The sequence below is a fragment of the Rhinopithecus bieti genome, unplaced genomic scaffold (assembly GCF_001698545.2).
Source record: "Rhinopithecus bieti isolate Rb0 unplaced genomic scaffold, ASM169854v2 scaffold_5260, whole genome shotgun sequence".
Classification (NCBI taxonomy): domain Eukaryota; kingdom Metazoa; phylum Chordata; class Mammalia; order Primates; family Cercopithecidae; genus Rhinopithecus; species Rhinopithecus bieti.
In genome coordinates this window covers 229,377-234,696 of record NW_016805896.1, presented here as the reverse complement: position 1 = coordinate 234,696, position 5,320 = coordinate 229,377, and the positions used below count along the sequence as shown (strand labels likewise).

At 41.0% G+C, this 5,320-nt stretch overlaps 1 long non-coding RNA gene across 1 annotated transcript in view; it reads left to right on the top strand.

Annotated features, from left to right (window-relative positions):
* LOC108530869 (uncharacterized) overlaps positions 1–2,757 on the top strand; it is a 6,351-nt gene extending 3,594 nt beyond the window's left edge. Inside the window, exons 2-3 of the long non-coding RNA XR_001886005.1 lie at positions 1,118–1,284; positions 2,621–2,757. This is a non-coding gene — a long non-coding RNA (uncharacterized LOC108530869). The remainder of the gene's footprint in view (positions 1–1,117; positions 1,285–2,620) is intronic.
* The last annotated feature ends 2,563 nt before the right edge of the window (positions 2,758–5,320 follow it).

Sequence of the window (5,320 nt, the reverse complement as noted above, 5' to 3'; positions counted from 1 at the left end):
TACAGGCTTGAGCCACCGCGCCCGGCCGGTCCTGGACTTTCAGAAGCTCTTCTTGATGACAGCCATGGGGCTAGATATGAGGAAGTGTTTTCATCAAAGGTGAAGCTCAAAAATAACAACAATGTGGAAATTTTATTTTATCTTATTTATTTTTTTTTTTATTATTTATTTATTTTTTGCAGACAGGATCTTGCTGTGCCACCCAGCACCCAGGATGGAATGTAATCTCGGCTCACTGCAACCTCCACCCACCAGGCTCAAGCAATCCTCTTGCCTCAGCCTCCCAAGTAAATGGGACCACAGGCATGCACCACCATGCCTGGCTATTTTTTTGTATTTTGAGTAGAGATGGGGTCTCACTGTGTTGTCCAGGATGATCTCGAACTCCTGAGCTCCAATGATCTGCTCGCTTTTCCCTCCCAAAGTGCTGGGATCACAGGCATGAGCCACTGTGCCTGACCAGAATTTTTTAATAAAGTTAATTTGACTCAATTTTTGTAATGTTCTTTACCGTGCAATCATGATCTTCCTATTTTTGGTATTATAATATTACTTCTTTTGTTAAATAAATGTAATAATAATGGTGTTATGGATTGGTTTGTTTGTTAGTTTTTAATATCTCAGCCTAACGCTTTACTCAACAAATAGTGAGCTTCTGCTTTTTTACCAGGTGCAGTGCTAAGCCCTGGAGATACATCAGTGAGTAAGAGTTGGAAAAGGAAAAAAAAAAAAAAAAAAAAGTCCTTCTCTTCACAGAGCTACATTCCAGTTGGGATGCAGATTATAAACAAGTAAACTAACAAACAAACCATAACCAGGATAAGTAGAGATTGAGATATAAGCAATGATGCATATAACACAGATGACATGACAATAATTGGGGCTGCCTGTTTTGGTTGCTGACACCAGGAGAAGTCTATCTGAAGGAATAAAATTTAAACTGAGAAAGTACATTCTAGGCAAAACATAATGCCTGGAATAGAAGCACTAATAATCAATGAGTATCATGCTTTTTAGTTCGCTAATCTCTAGAGACTTAATTGTCAATTATATTGGACAATAGATTCCACATTGCAAAGCACTAAGCTGTTGAGGTCTGATTACATTTTGGCTTTAGGAAGATCTATTTGTCAGCAGCAAACAGATTACACTGGATGAAGTAGAGGAGCACAGAAACAAAAGAGATGACTATTAGAATACATCAAGAAACGATGAAAACCTGAATAAAGTCAAAGATTGAAGTGACAAGATATGGTGACACCAAAATTAAGGAAATTGAGAAAGGTAAAGTCAATAGGACTTTCTGGCTTGGATGTAGGAAATGGATATGGGAAGTATCAAGAATTACTGTGAGGTTACTACCTTGTGTAAAGCAAGACCGTGATGCTGTTAACCAAAATGCAGCATCTGAAGATAACACTACTAGGATTTATTGACAACCTACTGCATGTCAGGTATGAATTTCAGGATACCCAAATGCTAGTTTTGTCTCTGGGATTACGGAGTAAAATGCACCTTACTGCCTTTATGACCATGGGCAATTTTACTATGAAAAATAATTTTAAGGCCAGGTGTGATGGCTCATGCCTGTAATTCCAACACTTTGGGAAGCCAAGGAAGGTGGATCACCTGAGGTCAGGAGTTCAAGATCAGCCTGGCAACATGGCAAAATCCCATCTCTACAAAAAATACAAAACAATTAGCTGGGCATAGTGGTGTATGCCTGTAATCCCAGCTATTTGGGAGGCTAAGGCAAGAGAATCACTTGAACCCAGGAGGAGGAGGTTGCAGTGAGCCGAGATTGCGCAACTGCCCTCCAGCCTGGGCGGCAGAGTGGGACTCCGTCTCAAAAAAGAAAAAAAAAAAGAAAAATAATTTTAAAATTACAAAGGCAAATTTCTAGCACCCTCCCAGAATCTTAAAAGAGACCTGTGCAAGTGAAGAGACCTTAAGCTTCATCAGCTTCCTGGTGACTCCTCCTTTGCATAGCCTATAGGATAATGAGTTTGAGTCGCTTGCAAGACACCAAAGGAGAATGTAATGTGAAGTTGTGAGTCTGTAGACTGTGAAAGATAGCCCTGGGAATCACTAGTCATGGTTGAAACCTTGAGAGAAGGTGAAATCTCCAAGCGAGAAAATGTAGAGAAAGGAGAAAAGAGGGTCCCATGTGGAGCTTTGGGGTAAAACAAGGGTTTAGGATAGAACTGATAAAGGTACAGTATGTTAGTTTCCTACTGCTGCTATTACAAATTACACAGATTAAGTGGCTAAAAATAATAAGTATCAGCCGGGTGTGGTGGCTCATGCCTGTAATCCCAGCATTTTGGGAGGCCAAAATGGGTGGATCATCTGAGGTCAGGAGTTTGAGACCAACCTGGCTAACATGGTGAAATCCCATCTGTACTGAAACTACAAACATTAGCCAGGCATGGTGGTGCACACCTGTAATCCCAGCTACTCAGGATGCTGAGGCAGGAGAATCACTTGAACCTGGGAGACAGAGGTTGCAGTGAGCCGAGATTGCACCACTGCACTCCAGCCTGGGCGATAGAGCAAGACTCCGTCTCAAAATAAATAAATAAATAAATAAATAAATATGTATTATCTTACTGTTCTGTAGGTCAGAAGTCCAAAATGAGCATTACGGGCTAAAGTCAAGGTATGGAAAAAGCCTGTTCCTTCTGGAGGTTCTGAAGAGACAGTCATGTCTTTGCCCTTTCCAGTTTCTAGTGGCTACACCTGTATTCCTCAGTTTGAGGCCCCGCCTTCAACTTCAAAGCACCTACTCCACTTTCTGCCTATGCTGTCATATTACCCTCTCCTACTCCAACTCTGATGACTGCTGCAGCCCTCTTATAAAGGCCACTGTGATTGCAACTTGTCTACTGGTTAGTCCAAAATAATCTCCCCCTCTGAAGAGTGTTAATTTAATCACATCTGCAAAGTTTCTTTTGCCATAGAAAGTAACATTCACAGGTTCTGGGGATTAGGATGTGAATTTATCTGAGGGCCATTATCAACTCACCACACAGAGCAACAAAGGAAACTGAAATAGAAGGGTAATAAATGGAATCAGAAAAAAATGAGAGATGCTATGGAAGGAAAAAGCCCAAGGATGTCTTACTTGACTGCGTCAGTTAACTGAGTTAAAAAACGGATATAAGTGGAAAAGTCAGAAAAGGCTATTTGATGTGTTAATCAGAGAGCTTTCCCAGGTTGATTTCAAATAGCAATGATATTGCAGGAGATTGAAGAGCAAACAGGAGAGAAGGACTTAAAGTTGGTAAGAGTTGACTTAATTATTTTAAAAGGAAAGGTAAATGATTTGTTGAAGAAGGAAACAGAATCCAGAGAAGATTTTTGCTAGGGTTTTTCTGTTTGGTTTCAGTCTTGCTTTTTTTTAGGGGCGGGGGGGAGAAAAGACTTGAGCGTGTGTCTATAACCTTAAGTTTATTTATTTATTTATTTTTGAGACAGGGTCTCGTTTTGTCAGCCAGGTTGGAGTGCAGTGGTCAAATAATGGGTCACTGCAACCTTCACCTCCTGGGCTCAAACAATCCTCCTGCCTCAGTCTCCTGAGTAGCTAGGATTACAGGTGTGTGCTATCACATCCAGCTATCTTTTGTATTTTTAGTAGAGATGGGGTTTCGCTATGTTGCCCAGGCTGGTCTCAAACTCCTGGCCTCAGCCGGGCGTGGTGACTCATGCCTGTAATCCCAGCACTTTGGGAGGCTGAGGTGGGAGGATCACGAAGCCAAGAGATTGAGACCATCCCGGCCAACATGGTGAAACCCCATCTCTACTAAAAATACAAAAATTAGCTGGGCATGGTGGCACATGCCTGTGATCCCAGCTACTCGGGAGGCTGAGGTAGGAGAATCTCTTGAACTAGGGAGGCAGAGGTTACAGTGAGCTGGGATCTTGCCACTGCACTCCAGCCTGGTAACAGAGCTAGACTCTGTCTCAAAACAAACAGACAAAAAAAAAACAAAAAACAAAACACAACAAACAAGTAACAACAAAAAAACACCTGGCCTCAAGTGATCCACCTGCTTCAGCCTCCCAAAGTGCTGGTATTACAGGCATGGGCCACCACACCTGGCCTATTTTCAACTTTTTATTATAAAAGTTTATAGCCAGGAGCAGTGGCTCACGGCTGCAATTGCAACACTTTGGGAGGCTGAGGTGGGCGGATCACCTGAGGTCGGGGGTTTGAGACCAGCCTGACCAACATGAAGAAATCCTGTCTCTACTAAAAATACAAAAATTAGCTGGGCTTGGTGATGCGTGCCTGTAATCCCAGCTACTTGGAAGGCTGAGGCAGGAGAATCACTTGAACCCAGGAGGCAGAGGTTGTGGTGAACTGATATCATGCCATTGCACTCCAGCCTGGGCAACAAGAGCTAAACTCCATCTCAAAAAGAAAAAAAAATTGCAAATACAGAAAAGTTTAAAAGAAAAGTACATGGAACACACACTTACCAAACAATTAGATTTAACAACATTTTAACAATTTATCCTATTTCCTTTATCTCCGTGTTTTTGGCTGGAACTTTTCAAAATATGTTTTAGACATCATGCCACTCAACATGCATCTCCTAAGAATCAAGACGTTCTCATACATAACTACAAAGTCATCACCTGCCCAAATATCATCTACACCGAATGTAGAAAAGTTTTTAATTGTCTCACTAAAAACTTTGCACCCACCTAAAGCATTTAGTTGGGTAAAAACATACAGTTAGACAGAAGGAATACATACTAATATGTGATAGTAGAGTAGGGTGACTATAGTTAACAACAATGTATTGTACATTTAAAAATTGCTAGAAGTAAGGACTTGCAATGTTCTCAACACATAGAAATGATACATGCTCATGGTGATGGACCTGCTCAGTGCCCTGACTCGATCTTTACACATTCTATGTATGTAATAAAATATTACATGTACCCCACAAATATGAACAAATATGTACCAATAAAAACGTTAAAATAAATCCGTCTGTTAGTATCCAAAATCAAAGAAGATGGCTTTCAGTGACTCAATGCTTCATTTAAATTTTCTAGCAAGGCTGTAACAATCTATACAAATCATTAAAAAAAGAAATTTACTTTTGCAGTCTTATTCTCCCCACTTCACACCACAGCTGCAGTGAAGATCAGTAGAACCAGGGAATTCTCCCTAGGTGGTGAGAAGCTCTCGTCACCCTTGATCATCCCGTCTCTCTCTATTCTAAATATTCCTCATAAAGTAATTCAAATGAACCCAACAGCTAAACAGGAGACACCTGGGAACAACTGCCTGAAAGGCTGCAGTGGA